The sequence below is a fragment of the Triticum aestivum genome, chromosome 4B (genome assembly GCF_018294505.1).
Source record: "Triticum aestivum cultivar Chinese Spring chromosome 4B, IWGSC CS RefSeq v2.1, whole genome shotgun sequence".
In the NCBI taxonomy this organism is placed as follows: domain Eukaryota; kingdom Viridiplantae; phylum Streptophyta; class Magnoliopsida; order Poales; family Poaceae; genus Triticum; species Triticum aestivum.
In genome coordinates, this window is record NC_057804.1 from 439,287,006 (window position 1) to 439,308,400 (window position 21,395).

Sequence of the window (21,395 nt, forward strand, 5' to 3'; positions counted from 1 at the left end):
GTGTTTGAGGGGAATGTTAGATTTGATTTACCTACTAAAGATCCTTTTGTAAGACATTTCCTAGGAAAAAGAAAATGAAGACCTACTCAAGAAAAGGCATCATTGTGAATGCCAGAAGCTATGGTATCGATGTGTTTGCACCGCCTTGATCACCACTACGGTCGAGCTAACTGACCGAACACACGCGCTTCATGGGGGGCAACCCATGAAAATAAAGTAGACAAGTAAGTTTTTATTTTTGTTTCAACAAAAAGAGTGATTGAAGTTCTATATGAAGAGGTAAGTTTGGAAGAGTGGTTCTAATGAACGCTTTGTGATGTGCAAGTTAAATTATGTATTGAATCGATGTTTGGATGCCTGGAAAAATGTTTATGTATTGTTTTGGAACTAACCACGCGGGAGAACTAAGGAAAAGAAAAGTTTCGCAAGAAACAGATTAAAAGACGGTGTTCCAAACGACTGCAAGCGGTCGTATGGGTGGTCGCATGACCTGTTGGAGGTTCCAATGCGAAACAACCAGATGCAGCAGGAGCAAAGATGGTGTTTCAAAAGGGCATGATGCCCATTCGAGTGGTCATTTAACTCTTTTGTAGAAAATCAAGAAAAAAATTGGAGCGTTCGACGGTGTTCCAAACGGGTGCGTGCGCCCGTCTGAGCGGTCGTTTGACACCTTCGAACAAAAGAAGAAAACAATAGATAAGAAGACGACATTTTAAATGGCCGTCGCCGCCCGTATAAGCAGCCGCATGGAATGAGCACAGACGCAGGTAAGTTTTCAGGAAGAACGACGAAATTCCATGCGGGGGCTTGCGTCCGCATTAGCGGTGGTTTCGTATCCTGGCGGCCCCAATAAGCCCGAGGAAGAAGGTAATTTTCCCACATGTCTCTCGTTTCTTCTTCTTCCTCCTCCAGACCTCTCCAAACCCTAGCAAAACTTCGCTCGATCTCTCTACTCGCTCAATTTCAGTTCAAATTCTTCCGTGTGATCGATCTACGGTATGTTTCTCCTCCGATCCCCAAGTTATTTTTCGTGAATCCATGTTCTACATGCCTAGCATTTCCATGACTAGGAGATGCATATATTTGATCCAAATTTGAATTTGACTTGGATTCATTGATGTTTTTAGAGGAGTATGACATTATGATTGCCATAGGATCAATATTGTTTAAATGTATTGGACTGGAAAATTGTTTTATAGATGTTTAAAATGAGGTCTTCTCGCGTACGCAGTGCTTTGAGTTCATCCACAGCACCGGCACAACAATTTTTTACCCAAGGGATCGTCTTCACTGACCGTGAAGCAAGAAGAAAGTTTAGGCAACTAAGCTCGAGGAAGATCAAAGCAACCAAGTGGGTTTGTGTGATAACACTCACCAAGCTAGGTATTGCCCATGATTTCAGTTTGCTTTGTCATAATGTCAGGTTGCACCATTTTTTATCAGGGATGTGAGATATATGAACGCTTGACGCTTGAGTTTCTTAGTGCTCTGTCGCATAATGTTGGTTCGATGCCCAATGCATATCAGGAAGATAGGATCACTTTCCTTCTCATGGACCAAGACTTTGACATCACTTTTTAGCAGTGGTGTCATTACTTTGGCTTCACCAACAATTATGATGACATCCGCCATGTTTATGATTACACTGAATCGCACCCGAGGAAAATCTTTAATCTGGTGAGCACGCCAGGCTCAAGAGCTAGTAGCATTTTGAAAGTCCTGCTATACGTTGTTTCTATTATGTTATCACTAACTCGTTGTAGGCACGAGGAGAATTTTCTAAGGTGAATAAGGAGAACATGCTAGTTCTCGGGAAAGCAGCAAATTTTGACGTCGGTTATTTGCCCAACCTAGGGGCAATACTTCTACTACACCTTGCACATCAAGCAAATCATGCACAATGAGATATCGTGTGTGGAGGAGTGATCACCATGTTAGCCAACGCCCTTGGTCTCAAGTACAATCACCTTTGCCTCATTATTGTAACACCCTTGTTAATATTCGTGTTCTCACTAGCGCTGGAATGGTAGTAGTTGGCCGTCATTGCATTAGAATTCCTGGAGTGGCACACTTGTTGCCTACTCCTATGCCTGACCGTTTCTCCATCGAGCATGGATAATTGCATTATGTTGCACAGGAAGGAGATGCAACTTTTGACCAAGAAGGCCCGGAACCAGAACTAGTAGATGAAGCAGAACTCGCCACCAACGAAGAAGAGGAGCAACCCCAACAAGACTACACCACCTACGTGGACCTCGGCAGCCTTCAGGGCTCTATTGATGATATGAGCAACCTCGCGGCATCCCTTCGAGGCACGTCCGCCTACATGAACATGAACTTCTCCAACTCGAGTCATGAGTGGGCTCCTGACCAACCGCCGCAATGATCCTGCCGGTTTGGGCTTGCGAAAGCCTAAGCTTGGGGGAGGTTCTCACCACTTCTACATCAAGATGTGGCAGTATTTGAATGAATGTCAATGAGGTTGTACTAAAGCTTGAGGAGCTTCAAAACACTCATGTTGGTTTGTTCCAACACTTTGCTTTTATTTGCTTTTTATTTTTATTTTGCCTTTGCGAGTTTTCAGTTGCAAGTTAGTTTTAAAAAACCCAAAAACCAATATATATATATATATATATATATATATATATATATATATATAGGAGTAGGATTTTCTACAATAGCTTGCCACAGAACTAGTTAAGATTTTCGAGGTGTAAAAGTTCTCAAAAATCCTGAAAAAAATACTGAACCAACACACCTATAATATAACATGATCCAACGGAGGGATTGCAAAAATATGACTGCGTGTGTCCTAGACAAAAAGAACAAATGTTTCAATATATATTGATCCTGCACTGAGCTGAAATGCTTGTTGTTTTCGCTGAGGACACATAAATGCATATTTTCATAGTCACACCGTTGGATCATTTTATTATATTAGAGTGACGCTCCCCTGTTTATTTCATATTTTTTTACTTAATTTTAAACCATTAAATGTTTAGCAAGCCTTAACTAGTTCTGTGGCACCTCCGCACACAAACCGCCAGCGGCTTCCCCACCGTCCCGGCACCGCCTTGGATCCAGCCGTCGCGTCGGCCCTCTCCTGGTCCGGCCACCGCGCCGCCCATCTCCTAGATCCAGCCATCGCGCCGCCCAGCGCCTGGATCCCGCCACCGCTGCGGATCCCCAGCGCCTCCGTCCTGCCGCCATCGCCGCTGTGGATCCCCAATGCCTCAGTCGGCCGCCGCCATGGCTCCCCAACACCTCCGCATGTGGCTACCCATCACCTCCACCGCTGCCCCAGCTTTTGGCCACGCGCACCACCCCATCTGGCAGCGCCGCTGCAACCGGCACCAACCAACCACCACTCGCCGGGATCCCGTGGCCACGCGATAGGCACCACCCGCCTAGCAAGCCGCCGGTATGCTGCCACCGGGCAATGTTCCTCCACATGCCGATGCAAGCTTCCTCCACTTCCCACCGTGACCTTCTCCCCCCCCCCCCCCCGTGCGCCGTCACCTTCAACGATTCCTCCTTCACACCTCCACATCCCACAAGCAGCCTCCGTGTGCGGCTCCCTCCACCTCCCTGCACGCCCACCTTCACCTGAACTTCCCTAGCCCTCGCTTCCTCCCGACCCCGACGGGCCTCCCGCTGCCAGCCATCCCGACCCAACGTGCCTCCTGTCGTCAGCCGCTCGGCCCTGTCGCCCAACTGGATGGATGCTCAACTGCTCCCGGAGTGTTGCGACAGTCCACCTTCTCCTTCATCAGCAGGGCGGTCCTGCACGGGCTAGAAGATTTCCTTGATGTCTCAAGCCACCATGCCTTTCTCTCTGATTTTTCCTTCGATTGCCAACACTCACAGGAGGTACACGTTTAGATTTTTTTGACTATATTTTCCGTTTGGTGATACTTCAGTTCACATGAGTTTAATTGATCCCTAATTGATCTACTAGACATGTAAAATCTGTTTGTTCTTATTTTGGGCATGCTAGATGTTGGATGTAATGGGCAGGAGAATCATCTTTCTGCACTTGAACTTCACAAAAACAGTAGCGATGTGTTTGTGTATTTTGTGCCCAATATGGAGGAATTCTCCATCGACTTGCAGGTTCAGTGATGGGCGGGTTCAGCGGATGGGCAAATTAGAAACAAATCTTCCTTGTTGTCTCCACTGGCGACCTTCCCTGACTCCTGTCTTCGACCTTCCGCCGAGTCTCTCCTGCAGCTGCGCATGGTGCTCGACGGCTTCCCTGGCGCCTGTCCAAACAGTCTACTTTTTGTGGCTCTCCCGATGTAAGGCTATGGCACCCAACGGCTGGCTCTGCTTAGTGAGTTTCTTATTTGAACTTGCTGTCAATTTGGGCGTACAGAGAATGCAAAAGGCAGAAGAAGAAGAAGAAGAAAAAGTTCAAAAGGGACAAGGCCTCATGGTGTGGATAACAAGTGTGTGGTGTACGAGGGTAAGTACATATGTTACTACTCGGTGAATTAAAGAACTTGTGGTTCAGAGAAAAGAGAAGCATTTTATTATCAAGTGGTCACGGATCAGCTCTAAAACTTGCATCTTTCAATTCTGTTGTTCATAAAAAAATAAAGCTAATAGGAGCCTTGTAGAAAAAATAGCAGAAGTTCAATTTATTCATTTTAGGAAAAGACATAGAGAAAACAAAAGTCCACTATGCTTAGTGAACACCTGAAGTTCAAATATTAAATGCACGGCAGAAGAAATTAGAAAAATATCTAGTAGTCAAAATAAAACCCACGAACTAAAAATAACATTTAAAAATACAAAAGTTTAATCTAAAAAAGCAAACATTTTGATGTTAAAAACTGTAAAGCCACTAAACCCCTTAGGGTTCACCCAAAACACAGAGTCCCGATTCAATCAGATATAGAAATGAAAACTGATTTTACCCATTTCTAAAAGGAACATGGAAGTCCAAATTTAAAAGATGGAGCGGTTCATAATTTATATACCAAGAAGAAAACAAGTCTCACCAAAAAATGATAACTCTGTAAATTTAAGTAATTAGATAGTCCAAACAAAATATTACATGCGTATAACTTTTTCACCATGGATTTCCTTTTTCCAAAAAAATAACCTAAAAAATAAGATAATACAGACATTTGATGTTTGTAAGAAAATATATTTTCCCCATTTCAAAAAAAACCTCGGGTATTTTCATGTAACCGAGAGAAGTTCAGATGGATAATAGCCAGAAGTTCATGGACTACATGGTGTGCATTTCGTATAAGAAAAAGAAAGAATAAAAGGTGAAGTCCAAAATTCTGTTGCTAGAAGTGCTCGGCCCAATAAAGTTCAAAAATTCTTGTGAGAGAGGTTGAACAAAAATACGTGATAGAAGTTCAAGATGAAAACAACGAGAAGTTCAACTACTGCAAGGAATGCATTTCAGGTGAGAATAAAAGTATAGAAAAATAAAAACTTAAAAGGTTTGTTGAGAGAAGTTCAAGTGCTCTATCCGGGGAAGTTCAAATTCTTGTGAGAGAGGTTCACCTTTGTATTTCCATGTTCGAAAACACACAAAGAAATTGTTTTTTGTTTTTTTAATAATTCTCTCAATCCACAAAGAAGTCCAGTTATTATTTGGGAGCAATTTCATTTCAAAAAGAAAAAAATCTGGAGAGCTACAAGCAGAAAAAACACTGAAAAACAGAGTGAAGTTCAAGTAGACATACCGAGAAGTTCAAGTTCTTCACACGATGCATTCGGAGAATCTGTTTCGCGACAAAGGTAGAACGCACGATCTCGCTATTTTCAAAATTACTTGAAAACGGCTAGGAATCAGATAAAACCATCAACATGAAAAAGTTTCGCATTTTCCGTAGCTTTTCAAGGGTATATTATTTGTCCCATTCGATAAAGTTTGTAGAAATTATGGCCAAAATACATTTTTAGCCATTTTTAAAATTGACTTAAAACCATAAGGAATTAAGATAAACAATAGATACAAAAAGTTTCGTATTTCCTCAAGCTTTCCAACGCCATATCATTTGATGCATTTGCATGTACGGTTAAAAAATTAACTCGAAAATACGAACTCGATGGAACTTGTATCATTTTCTAAATTACTCTTAAACCGTTCACAATTAGGAAAAATCTTCAACATAAAAAAGTAACGCATTTTCATAAGCTTTCCAACGCCATATCATTTGCCTCAATTGGATTAGCCGTTTAAAAATGCCATCGAAAATATGAACTCGGCTGTTCGGTTTGTGAAATTTTATGATTTTCCAAATTATTCTTTAACCATAGAGAATTAGAGAAAACTTTCAACATGTGGAAGGAGCGGTTTTGCAGCAGCTTTTCAACACTATATTATTTGCCTCATTCCGATAAACGGTTTAGAAATGCGATCGAAAATACGATTCACATTTTTTGTATGAAGAAAAAACGGTTTTCAAAACTGCTCTTAAACCGCTTATATTTTGCCAAAAATTCAACTTGGGTCATGATACTCGTGTCCATAGCTTTCCAACGGTATATCACAAGCCTCATTTGAGCAATGTTGGCGGAATTTTAACCTAGCACAAGGCAAAGTTCAGGTCGAACAATTCAGGCAGTAAAATTGCAAAAAACGCAATTTTATCAAGACCCGAGAGCAAAATCCATCAACAAGCAAGATTCCTATTTAAAACAGACATTTAGTTGATAAAAATCATTTCTAGATTACACTTGCATCATATAGAACTGACTAACCAGAATAATTCGCATGGGGAGACACGGTTGCGAAGATAGCCCGAAGGTCGAGTTCCTATAGAGGGAAGTTCAGGCGTATAACTCAGGAAGTTCATGTTGTGATTAGAATAATATTCTGATCCTGTGATCAGAATAGTGTTTATGTATATGTGTGTATATATATGTATATACATACACACACACACACACATATACATATACATATATATATACACACACATATACATATATATACATATACATATATATTTATATATAGAATAAGCTTCGCTTTGCTCTTGTTCTTTATCTTACCCTTTGGAGTTCGTTTGCATTTTGTTTTCAGAGGAGTTGATCAACACCGGACAACGAGGAATGCAGGAGTAAGGAAGACAAGTGTGTGAATTCTCAACCATGAAGGTATGTCCTACACCCCCGTCTTTTGCACTTGAAATGCTTAGAGTAGATGTAGTAGTAGTATGTGCGATATGTGTAGATGGGAGTGAGTCTTGGTAGTTAAGACAAAGGTTTTGTTCTAGTATCTAAAATAATTTTGTAACCTTTGTTTTGTTTAGTTTAGACAACCAAGACTTGTCATGGGACTATTTTTAAATAAAGTAATATTAACCAAGAATAACTATGCACAAGAGAAAGTCTTGCTAGACTTGGGAGTTGAGAAAATTGTAGTAGAAGTGATGTTTGAATTGCTCAACCCCATGTTGTTAATTTTATTAATAGACTTCATAGCACTTGGTGCTTCAGCTCCTTGTTGGTGCCATGGCCCGCTACTATATGCACGTGTACATGTGTAAATGTCACCTTTCTTGATGTTATGTTGAGGACTCCGCTGACCAATGAACGATCCACCAAGAGTGATAGCTTGGATGTCGGCTACGAGTGTGTTACCATACGTAGTGGCAACACTACAAATGCATATTATTCGGCTTTCTCTTGAAATGGTGTGTATGTGGTAAATAAAAGGGACTAATCAAAAGATCTTGCAAGAGACATATATCAGAGGTTCCTAAACATTAAGACACAACGAAAACCTATGCATGATCACTTAGTTGGCATAATCCCTTCACGTGACAATCAACATTCCAACAAACAATGATTGAAATAAAGTGCTTGAGAGCCTTGAGGAGGAAATAATTGTGGGTGTGCTTAAGAGCATTAGAGCATCATATTTTATTACATGCTTTCACTCCCTAACCTATTTTTATTAGCTCTTTCTAAAGTAAAACTCTCCCATGCATTCCTGGCAAGCAAGTGTTGTCTAGAATAAATAGGAGTGTTGCAAAGTTGTTTTATCTAGTAGATCAAGAACTTTGTGTTAATTATCTTTGCTTCAATAACACTTGCACTATAACCATGCCACCACTGCAACTATTCTAAGTTTTCAGGTCAAGAAGCGGAGGGCTATCTAGGCATACTGATCGTAAGTGGACCAAACCTTCTCATTATTTCGGTTTAAACAACTGAGTTCCTTATGATTCGGATTTCTCTTTATGTTGCTCGAGAACGATCTAAGTTTAAGCTTGGGAGTTGATGAGTGATATTTTTACACTTAGTTCACCTTTGTTTAAACTGAGATATTCCAATCAAAAAGAGATATCTGCTTTGATATTGGTACTAATGACTAATGAATGGAAAGGATTCCACAAATCCTCTCTTTGATGTGTTTCCATGGGAATGGGCTAAAAAGGGAAGAAATCACGTGTGGAAATGGAATGTAAGGAGAATGGAGGAAGAAGGAATTACTACGAGATGTCTACACGGAGACAACACAAAAGACGGTGTTCCACGCCCGTATGGCATGAATTCCAAGGCAGATCATCCACCTAAACAAGTTTCATTAAAGGGACCCCATTGAAATGTCAACAGAGAGACGAGCACGGAAGCGAGAACCTCTTAATCATTATCCTCATCCGCAAACCCTACCCACTGCCATCTCCATAGCCATCTCCACCACCACCATAGTGCACATCCATCCCATTGATACTTGTAATCGTGCATCACACAAGGCATCCATTGTAAGACATATTGCAAGCAATCGATCTCAAGATGTGTTCTTCAGTGTTTTCTTCCCGTGATCTGATCTCCATGTGTGAGTAGTTTAGTAAGGTATGGGTTGAGGCATAAGCCTTGCAACCCAAGGTATTTGTTGAGAGGATCAATGGAGGACTTTGACATAACGTCCCGTATGTGTGAAATGAATTTGTACCATGAAGATGTCTCTTGTCTTGTCCATGATCTTCATCCCTGTAGGTACGCAGGATAATGGAGATCGAGCACCGAGGAGGCTAGGAGCAAGGACATCGTGAAGTGTTATACCGAACACCGGTGACAGTAAGGTTTAGTATGGTAACATGGATCACACATCCTTGGGGAGAAATGAGCTGTAGTCATTAAACGCCCAAAGCTCTTGTCTGATTTCATTATCTAATTATCAAGGCAACCCCGCGCAATGGATAGGGTCTGTGGTAGGACAGCTGATTCTTGATGCAGGACTCGTGCCGGTTAAGATGTTATTTGGACACATCCCGCACTTCGATCCATAACAAGCACATATCGATGGGTGACTTCAGCACATAAATTAATATCTTATTTGACCCCACTGCAAATACAAGGTTGTAAGCACAAGACGTCATACCATACCTCTTTCTATTATAAATTTTTGGATCACTATTTTCTTGTTGATCCGGTCAAAAGCTGGATTTGACACTTTGACGAAAGCTTGCTATAGACCATCGCTTCAAGGCAATCTTCCTCTTGTGGATTTGATAACCTAGGGTAACCTCTGGGAAATAGGTGTGGGCTACTCTTTTCAGTTCCAATAACGGATCAATAAAAGGAGGTATCAGCAGCTCTGCTAGGCGGTGGCAAGGGCGGCCACCTCATGCTTTATCTCCATGGAAAGGCTCTCCTACAGAGCTTCACTACCCGCAGTCACGATGGATGTGATGCAACGGAGGAGGATGGGGAGTGTCTTGTGTTGTGGTGTGGAGTTAGTCGGGTGTGGCCGCCTTTAAATAGCGAATTCTTGTGAGGCCAGGCATCCTGGAGCGTCATTGTGTGGCATCGAAGTGGGTTTCTTGGCTTGCAAGCCTGCTTAATGGCGGCATATGGACGGACGAACATTGAACGCGCGTGGTAGATATCCGTCCATCCCATCCAGTGATGTGTCTTCGACAGTTAAGAGGTGTAGACATCGGGGACACGTCACGAGTGGCGCCCTCGACCGGTGCACACTTCAATGGTGGAGCCAATGAGAGGTCGCGTCCGCTCTGGGCCAGCTTCAATGTGTAGTGGCACGCTTTATAGTGGCATGAACATGGACAGCTGCCGCAGGGCGAGAACGCGTGTGGGCGAGGGAGGAGGGGGTTTGGGGGCAGCATGGTCAGAAGTGGGCATGGGTGTTATTCGGACGCCCGCAACCCCCCCCCCCCCAACGTATCCATAATTTTCGATTGTTCCATGCTATTATATTATCAATCTTGGATGGTCTATATACACTTTCAAGCAACAATATATCAATTTTTGGGACTAACCTATTAACTTAGTGCCCAGTGCGAGCTGCTATTTTTTGCTTGTTTTTAGTTTTGCTGAATATCAGTACCAAACGAAGTCCAAATGCCACAAAACTTTTTGGTGATTTTTTCTGGACATAAGAGACCCTGGAAGCTTCGGGAGGGGACGAGAAGATGGAGCAGTGGCCCACAAGGCACTAGGGTGCGCCCTGGGCTTGGGGCGCGCCCTGGTGGCTTGTGGGGCCCACGTGGCTTCGTTTGACCTAGCTCCGTCTCTATAAATTCTCTAAAATTGTGAAACCAACAAATGAGTCCACGAAATACTTTTTCCGCCGCCGCAAGTTCCAGAACCATGAGGTCCCATCTGGAAGCCTTTTCCGGCACTCTGTAGGAGGGAGATTCGATCATGGAGGGGGCTCTACATCACCCTTGCTACCCTTCAATGATGTGTGAGTTATTTACTGCAGACCTATGGGTTCATAGTTAGTAGCTAGATGGCTTCTTCTCTCTTTTTGTTCCTCAATACAATGTTCTCCACACTATTCTTGGAGATCTATTTGATTTAATGACTTTTTGCAGTGTGTTTGTTGGGATTCGATGAATGGTGAGTTTATTATCAGATCTGTCCATGAATATTATTTGAGTTTTCTCTGAACTTTTTATGCATGATTACTATAGCTTTATATTTCTTCTCTGATTTATTGGTTTGGTTTGGCCAACTAGATTAATTTATCTTGCCATGGGAAGAGGTGCTTTATAATGGGTTCGATCTTGCGATGCTCAATCCCAGTGACAGAAAAGGACATGACATGTATGTATCATTGTCGTTAAGGGTAAAAAGATGGGGCTTATTCATACGTGAGTTTATCTTGTCTACATCATGTCATCTTGCTTAAGGCGTTACTCTGTTTTTCCATGAACTTAATACACAGATGCATGTTGGATAGCGGTCGATGTGTGGAGTAAGAGTAGTAGATGCAGAATCGTTTCGGTCTACTTGTCTAGGACGTCATGCCTATGTATCATCATTGCCTTGGATATTGTCATAATTATTATTTTCTATCAATTTCCCAACAGTATTTGTTTACCCATCGTATGCTATTTTCTTGAGAGAAGCCTCTAGTGAAAACTATGGCCCCGGGGTCTATCTTTTATCATATATTAAAACTAAAAAATACCTTGCTGCTATTTTACTTTATTTATTTTATTTTGTATTTTTGTCCGATCTATCAATCAAAAACTATACAATTTAATCTTGCTCGTAACTTTTGAGGGATTGACAACCCCTCTACGGATTGGGTTGCAAGTATTTGTTGTTTGTGAGCAGGTGATGTTTACATAGTGTTGTTTGGTTTTCCTAGTGGATTGATAACCTTGGTTTCATAACTAAAAGAAATACTTATCTCTACTATACTACATCATCCTCTCCTCTTTGAGGAAATCCTAACGCAGCTCACAAGTAGCAGTCTGCGTTGGAGATGCCCTAAGGACTTTAAGCTTTTTAATTTGGTGATGCTGGCTAAGCAAGCCTGGCATCTCCTACAACATCCAAAGGTCAAAAGCATATACTATCTGAATGTTTCTATCCTTGATGCTCCTCCCGGCAGCCACTCGAGTCAAGTTTGGAGAGCTATTTCAAAGGAAGAGACACACTGAGACAAGGATTGATATGCCACATTGGTAATGGGGAGAATACAAGAATTTGGGACGATAATTGGCTTCATCAGAGTGAGATGACAAGACCTTATGGCTGTTTGAGCAACACCGCACCCAATTTCATCTCTGAACTTATAGATGCAACTTATATGACTTGGGATAGACGGAGAGTTGAGTCGGTCTTTATGCCCATGGATGCATGTGTAATCTTTGGAATTCCCCTATGCACAATAAATATCGACGACTTTGGAGTTGGCATCACGAGAAGAATGGATTTGTCTCCATTAATTAAGATATCTGAGTCACGACAATCTGGTATCTTATTCTTGACGAATAGGAACCTGGTCCAGAATTGTCGGACTGTTTCCTCAGAATGCTATGTAAACTAGATTCCAGACATCGGGAGGTCCTGAGTTACTTGGGCAGTACTCAATGTGGATGGTGGGTGGGAGTAAAAAGTTGATCCCAGCAACTCGTGGGCTTGAAGCCCCGACGAGTTTGTCCCAAGAAGGGTGTGCTGACGATGAGTCAGCTAATTGGATCTTAAGATCCGAGTCCTGGGCTTCTTCCGCTCGGTTGACTTTGACGTCATACGATAGCTGATACCCTGGACCTTGGCTCTCCTCCATACAAAGACCTTTGCCCAAGGTGGGAGAAAGAGGACAAGGCTCGGGTGTTAGCTCTAGCTCGTCGTGCCTCACTTCTTGATGGAGGGGGGCACAATCCGGTAATGGGAGATTCCGATGTGGGAACCATATCGTGAAGGTTTTGATCATATATCGATGCCTCCATTGATCCTTTTTTATCACACTGCGGAACTCTCAAAGAAAGTACCAATGTCGTTACTAAAACCGGCAGATCTCGGGTAGGGGGTCCCGAGTTGTGGATCTTGGATCGATGGGTAACAGTAGACAAAGGAGATAATGTTTACCCAGGTGTGAGCTCTCTCGAAGAGTGAAAACCCTACGTCCTTCTTTGATTCTATTGATGATGAAGTATCGAGTACAAGCTTGATCAACCTCGAGATCGTATGTTGTGTTCTAACCCTAAGGCGACTAATTGTGATTGTGTCTCTATGGACTGAACCCTACGGTTTATATAGGCACCAGGGGTAGCTAGGGTTACATATGGTCGGTTGCCAACCAGGGATAAACATGCCGATAGGTGAAGTCGTCCTTGAAGTACACGCCAAGTCTTCGGCTGGATCCGTCTTGGTCACGTATGAGTTTGAGGCTTCCGGAGTCCTTCCTTGTGAGATTGGTGGGCCATAATCTTGGCCCATGGACGGTGGGCCAACTAGGTTGGTACCCCTTAATCCAGAACACTGTCACCAAGCATTAACACACCCAGACGCTTGGCCTCACCGACACTCACTATTTTAAGGCGGCCACACCTGGCGAACAACACACCACAAATCCATTACATGTCATCATCCTATGCACCACATCCACCAGACCGCGAGCGGGAACACACTATGGGAGAGCCTGTCAACGGCGATGAAGCATGGGGTCACTAACCTTGCGGCCACCTGGCAGAGCCGTCGTGCCAGGCGGATCGAGGCCGGCATGCCAGCCAGCTCCCAAAGGTCTTTGACGACGACCCCACGGTGGAGATGGGTTCCAACGATGACTGAGCGCTGGAGCATGCACTGGTCCATGTCAGCTTTACCATGGAGCAGGCGCACTTCAACACCACCATGGCGGAGGACCATCCTGTGCTGGCGCCTATATCATTGTCAGGCAGGCGCGGGAGGGGTAGCAATACAACTTGATCCTCCTCGAGCAGCACCCGCTGGCAGGGGGGTTCTAGGGCGAGCGAGCGAGGAAGCCATGGCGGCCATGTCCGCGGTGAACCTCAACTTCATAGCCTAGCAAAAGGCGCTCTATGAGGCCGCCATGCTCAAGCCACCGCTCCCAATGCATAGACGATGCAGTCAGATGCGGGCACGGAGGTGCGTACGCTGCACATGCGATTGTGGACCAAAAAACCACCAGATGCATGTTCTACCCGCCTCCAAACACTATTTAGCCGCAACTGTGGAACGACGGGAGTGTCGGCCCCTCCACTTTCATCATGGACCTCACGTCCACTAGCAACAGATAGGTCACAGACTCCTCCGATGATGAGTAAGGCATGGGAGTGTTGGGAAATGTTGGATGGAAAACAAAAAAATCTATGCACACGCAAGATCTATCCATGTAGATGCATAGCAATGAGGGGGAGAGTGTGTCTACGTACCCATGTAGACCGTGATTGGAAGTGTTTGTTAACGCGGTTGATGTAGTTGAACTTCTTCGCGATCCAACCGATCAAGTATCAAACATACGACACCTCCGCGTTCAGCACATGTTCAGCTTGGTGATGTGCTCGCCTTCTTGATCCAGCAAGACGGTAAAGTAGTGGATGAGTTTCGGCAGCACGATGGTGTGGTTACGGTGGTGGTGATGCTATCTTCGCAGGGGTTCGCCTAAGCACTATGAAAATATGACCGAGGGAAAAAACTGTGGAGGGGGCGCCGCACACGGCTAAGCAATTGTCGTGGGTTATGTGTGGCGCCCCCTCCCCCACACACACACATATATATATATATATAAAATATATATATATATATATATATATATAGGTGGGGGAGAGGGAGCAGCTGTCGATGTCAAAACCGGCGGATCCCGGGTAGGGGGTCCCGATCTGTGCGTCAAGGCTGATGGTAACAGGAAGCAAGGGACACAGATGTTTACCCAAGTCCGGGCCCTCTCGATGGAGGTAAAATCCTACTTCCTGCTTGATTAATATTGATGATATGGGTAGTACAAGAGTAGATCTACCACGAGATCGTAGAGGCTAAACTCTAAGAGCTAGCCTATGATGGTATGATTGTGATTGTGATCGGCCTTCTAAGGACCAACCTCTCTAGTTTATATAGACACCGGAGAGGACTAGGGTTTACATGGAGTCGGTTACAAGGAAGGAAACATAATATCCGGATCGCCAAGCTTGCCTTCCATGCCAAGGAAAGTCCCATCCGGACAGGGGCCGAAGTCTTGAGTCTTGTATCTTCACGCTTCAATAGTCCGGACGTTGTACACAGTCCGGCTGTCCAGATACCCCCTTATCCAGGACTCCCTCAGTAGCCCCTAAACCAGGCTTCAATGACGATGAGTCTGGCGCGCAGTATTGTCTTCGGCATTGCAAGGCGGGTTCCTTCTCCGAATACTCCTAAGTAGCCATCGAACATTTAAATCGTGTCCGGATTCACAAGATGATCTTTACACACCGGTGTAGAGAGAATGATATTTCACAAATGCAATCTGCTGACAACCTTTTCTGATGACATGACATGTTATTACGGTCGGATCATTACTCGAACCATTTTCCCACAACCAGCTACAGCGCATATTATGAGGCGGTTTTTGTGACATGTCTTGTCACAGCAGAGATTGTGTCCCCTTATCGCGGGATTCTCATCAATATGGGTATGGGTAATCCCACCACGCCATCAATCGTGGCGCTTGGGAAGAAAGCGATTCCCAACGGGCAAGTGGGGAGGCGCACCGCTCTCGGTGCCTCTATAAAGGGATAAGATTTCCTCATTTTTACCCACGCCTTCCTCCTCCTTTACCCACTCTTGCCCCCTCGAGCCCCAGCGCCCAAGCCCAACTCTTCTCCGCACAGCTAAACATGTCCGGAGTAGGAGGCAAGTGGGTGGCTTCCACCGTCAAGGAGAAGCACATCACAAATCTTCTGGTGGCCGGATACTTGGCCGCAGACATAGCGCACCGGCTACCGGACGCCGGGCAGGTCATTCCTCCCCCAGGACCCCACGAGAGGGTCGTATTCGTCACCCACTACTACGTCTTGAGCTTGCGTTGGTTTTCCCCAAAGAGGAGAGGATGATGCAACACCGTAGCGTAAGTATTTCCCTCAATTTTTGAGAACCAAGGTATCAATCCAGTAGGAGGTCACGCGCAAGTCCCTCGTACCTGCACAAAACGATAGCTACTCGCAACCAACGCGATTAGGGGTTGCCAATCCCTTCACGGTCACTTACGAGAGTGAGATCTGATAGACATAATATTTTTGGTATTTTTGGTATAAAGATGCAAAGTAAAAAGTAAAAACAAAGCAAGTAAATAAAGTGATGGAGATTGATATGATGAGAATAGACCCGGGGGCCATAGGTTTCACTAGTGGCTTCTCTCAAGAGCATAAGTATTCTACGGTGGGTGGACAAATTACTATTGAGCAATTGATAGAATTGAGCATAGTTATGAGGTTATCTAGGTATGATCATGTATATAGGCATCACATCCGTGACAAGTAGATCGAAACGATTCTGCATCTACTACTATTACTCCACTCATCAACTGCTATCCAACATGCATCTAGAGTATTAAGTTAAAAATAGAGTAATGCCTTAAGCAAGATGACATGATGTAGAGGAATAAATTCATGCAATATGATAAATACCCCATCTTGTTATCCTCGATGGCAACAATACAATACGTGCCTTGCTGCCCCTTCTGTCACTGGGTAAGGACACCGCAAGATTGAACCCAAAGCTAAGCACTTCTCCCATTGCAAGAACTACCAATCTAGTTGGCCAAACCAAACGGATAATTCGAAGAGACTTGCAAAGATAACTCAATCATACATAAAAGAATTCAGAGAAGATTCAAATATTATTTATAGATAAGCTGGATCATAAACCCACAATTCATCGGTCTCAACAAACACACTGCAAAAAGAAGATTACATCAAATAGATCTCCACGAGAGAGGGGGAGAACATTGTATTGAGATCCAAAAAGAGAGAAGAAGCCATCTAGCTACTAGCTATGGACCCGAAGGTCTGAAGTAAACTACTCACACTTCATCGGAAGGGCTATGGTGTTGATGTAGAAGCCCTCCGTGGTGGATGCCCTCTCCGACGGAGCTCCAGAACAGGCCCCAAGATGGGATCTCGTGGATACAGGAAGGTACGGCGGTGGAATTAGGTTTTTGGCTCCGTCTCTAGTCTATTGGGGGTACGTAGGTATATATAGGAGGAAGGAGTACGTCGGTGGAGCGCCAGGGGGCCCACGAGGTAGGGGGGCGTGCCCAGGGGGGCGCCCTCCACCCTCGTGACCGCCTCTGGTGCTTCTTGGAGTAGGGTCCAAGTCTCGTGTATCACGTTCGGTGAGAAGATCACGTTCCCGAAGGTTTCATTCCGTTTGGACTCCGTTTAATATTATGTTTCTTCGAAATACTGAAATAGGCAAAAAACAACAATTCTGGGCTGGGCCTCCGGTTAATAGGTTAGTCCCAAAAATAATATAAAAGTGGAAAATAAATCCCATTATAGTCCAAAACAATAGATAAAGTAGCATGGAGCAATCAAAAATTATAGATACGTTGGAGACGTATCAGGCATCCCCAAGCTTAATTCCTACTCGTCCTCGAGTAGGCAAATGATAAAAAGAGAATTTTTGATGCGGAGTGATACTTTGGCATAATTCCAATGTAAATCTTCTTAATCATGGTATGAATATTCAGATCCGAAAGATTCAAGACAAAAGTTCATATTGACACAAAAATAATAATACTTCAAGCATACTAAGAAAGCAATTATGTCTTCTCAAAATAACATGGCCAAAGAAAGTTATCCCTACAAAATCATATAGTCTGGCTATGCTCCATCTTCCCCACACAAAGTATTTAAATCATGCACAACCCCGATGACAAGCCAAGCAATTGTTTCATACTTTAACATTTTCAAAACTTTTTCAATCTTCACGCAATACATGAGTGTGAGCCATGGATATAGCACTATATGTGGAATAGAACAGTGGTTGTGGAGAAGACAAAAAGAGGGAAGATAGTCTCACATCAACTAGGCGTATCAACGGGCTATGGAGATGCCCATCAATAGATATCAATGTGAGTGAGTAGGGATTGCCATGCAACAGATGCACTAGAGCTATAAGTATATGAAAGCTCAACAAAAGAAACTAAGTGGGTGTGCATCCAACTCGCTTGCTCACGAAGACCTAAGGCATTTTGAGGAAGCCCATCATTGGAATATACAAGCCAAGTTCTATAATGAAAAATTCCCACTAGTATATGAAAGTGACGAAATGAGAGACTCTCTATCATGAAGATCATGGTGCTACTTAGAAGCACAAGTGTGGTAAAAGGATAGTAGCATTGTCCCTTCTCTCTTTTTCTCTCATTTTTTTTATTTGGGCCTTTTCTCCTTTTTTTATGGCCTCTTTTTTTTATTTTCGTCCGGAGTCTCACCCCGACTTGTGGGGGAATCATAGACTCCATCATCCTTTCCTCACTTGGGACAATGCTCTAATAATGATGATCATCACACTTTTATTTTTCTTACAACTCGACAATTACAACTCGATACTTAGAACAAAATACGACTCTATATGAATGCCTCTGGCGGTGTACCGGGATATGCAATGAAACATGAGTGACATGTATGAAAGAATTATGAAAGGTGGCTTTTGCCACAAATACGATGTCAACTACATGATCATGCTAGCAATATGACAATGATGGAGCGTGTCATAATAAACGGAACGGTGGAAAGTTGCATAGCTATATACCTCGGAATGGCTATGGAAATGCCATGATAGGTAGGTATGGTGGCTGTTTTGAGGAAGGTATATGGTGGGTGTATGATACCGGCGAAAAGTGCGCGGTATTAGAGAGGCTAGCAATGGTGGAAAGATGGAAAAAGTGCGTATAATCCATGGACTCAACATTAGTCATAAAGAACTCATATACTTATTGCAAAAATCTAGAAGTTATCAAAGCAAAGTATTACGCGCATGCTCCTAGGGGGATAGATTGGTAGGAAAATACCATCGCTCGTCCCCGGCCGCCACTCATAAGGAAGACAATCAATAAATAAACCATGCTCCGAGTTCATCACATAACGGTTCACCATACGTTCATGCTACGGGAATCACAAACTTCAACACAAGTATTCTTTAAATTCACAACTACTCAACTAGCATGACTCTAATATTATCACCTGCATATCTCAAAACAATTATCAAGCATCAAACTTATCTTAGTATTCAACGCACTCAAAAGAAAGTTTCACATATCTTGAATACCAAGTATATTAACATTAAGCAAATTACCATGATATTAACGACTCTCAAAATAATCTAAGTGAAGCATGAGAGATCAAGTTTCTTTAAAAAAATCCACCACCATGCTCTAAAAGATCTAAGTGAAGCACTATAGCAAAAATTATCACGCTCAAAAGATATAAGTGAAGCACTATGAGCAAACTATCAAGCTCAAAAGATATAAGTGAAGCACATAGAGTATTCTAACAAATTTCAATTCATGTATGGCTCTCTCAAAAGGTGTGTACAACAAGGGTGGTTGTGGTAAACTAACAAGCAAAGACGCAAATAATACAAGACGCTCCAAGCAAAACACATATCATGTTGGTGAATAAAAATACAGCTCCAAGTAAATTACCGATGGAAGTGGACGAAAGAGGGGATGCCTTCCGGGGCATCCCCAAGCTTTGACTTTTTGGTGTCCTTGGATTATCTTGGGGGTTCCATGGGAATCCCCAATCTTAGGCTCTTGCCACTCCTTGTTCCATAATCCATCAAAAGAATTCACCCAAAACTTGAAAACTTCACAACACAAAACTCAATAGAAATCTCGTGAGCTCCGTTAGAGAAAGAAAACAAAAGACTACCTTAAGGTACTATAATGAACTCATTCTTTATTTATATTGGTGTTAAACCTACTGTATTCCAACTTCTCTATGGGTTATAAACTATTTTACTAGCCATAGATTCATCAAAATAAACAAACAACACACGCAAAACAGAATCTGTCAAAAACAGAACAGTCTGTAGTAATCTGTAACTAACGCAAACGTCTGGAACTCTAACAATTCTACCAAAATAGGAAGTCCTGGGAAATTTGTTTATTGATGAGCAGCAAAAAGAATCAACGCAAAATCACGTTCCTGTGATTTATCATAACTAAATTCGTGCGCGCAAAGTTTCTGTTTTTCAGCAGAATCAAATCAACTATCATCGTAGGTTATCCTATAGGTCCTACTTGGCAAAAACACTAATTTAAAACATAAAACCACATCCAAACAGAATCTATATGGATTATTTATTCCTAAACAGAAGAAAAAACTAAAAACTAAAAATAAAATTCGGTTCCCTCCCAACAAGCGCTATCGTTTAATGCCCTTAGCTAGGCATAAAAGCAAGGATAGATCTAGGTATTGCCATCTTTGGTAGGCAATCCATAAGTGGCTCTCATGATAGATTCATATGGTAATTTTATTTTATTTCTAGGGAAGTGTTCCATACCCTTCTCTAAGGGAAATTGGAATCTAATATTCCCTTCCTTCATATCAATAATTGCACCAATCGTTCTAAGGAAAGGTCTACCAAGAATAATAGGACATGAAGGATTGCAATCTATATCAAGAACGATAAAATCTATGGGCACATAATTCCTATTTGCAACAATAAGCACATAATTAATTCTTCCCATAGGTTTTTTAATAGTGGAATCCGCAAGATGCAAGTTTAGAGAGCAATCATCAAAGTCACGGAAATCTAGCAAATCGCACAAAGTTTTGGGAATAGTAGAGACACTAGCACCCAAATCACACAAAGCATGAAACTCATAATTTTTAATTTTAATTTTGATAGTAGGTTCCCACTCATCATGGAGTTTCCTAGGGATATAAATTTTCAACTCAAGCTTTTCTTCATAAGATTGCATCAAGGCATCAACAATGTGTTCGGTAAAGGCCTTATTTTGACTATAAGCATGAGGAGAATTTAGCACGGATTGCAACAAGGAAATACAATCAATTAAAGAGCAATTTTCATAATTAAACTCCTTGAGATCCAAAATAGTGGGTTTAGCAACATCTCGATTTTTATTTCTTTCAATCCCACTTTTATCAATTTCATCATCAAGATCTAAAAACTCAAAATTCTTAGAACGCCTTCTAGGTAAAGGAAGATCATATTCAGTTTCATCAAGATTCATATTGCAAATAAAAGATTTAATAGGGGACACATCAATAACTTTCAGATCTTCATCTTGATTTTCATAGGAATTAGAAGAACATGCTTTAATAAAGGCATCTTTGGAAGCACGCATCCTAGCGGTTCTTTCTTTGCACTCATCAATGGAAATTCTCCTGGCTTTGAGAGACTCATTGACATCATGCTTAGGAGGAATAGATCTAAGCTTTAGAGAATCAATCTCGAGAGAAATTCTATCAACGTTCCTAGCCAAATCATCAACTTTAAGCAATTTCTCTTCAAGCAAAGCATTGAAATTCTTTTGTGAATTCATAAACTCTTTAACACTAATCTCAAATTCAGAGGGCATCTTATTAAAATTTCCATAAGAGTTATTGTAGGAATTTCCATAATTATTAGAAGGATTACTAGGATAAGGCCTAGGACTAAAATTCCCTCTATACGCGTTGTTACCAAAACTATTC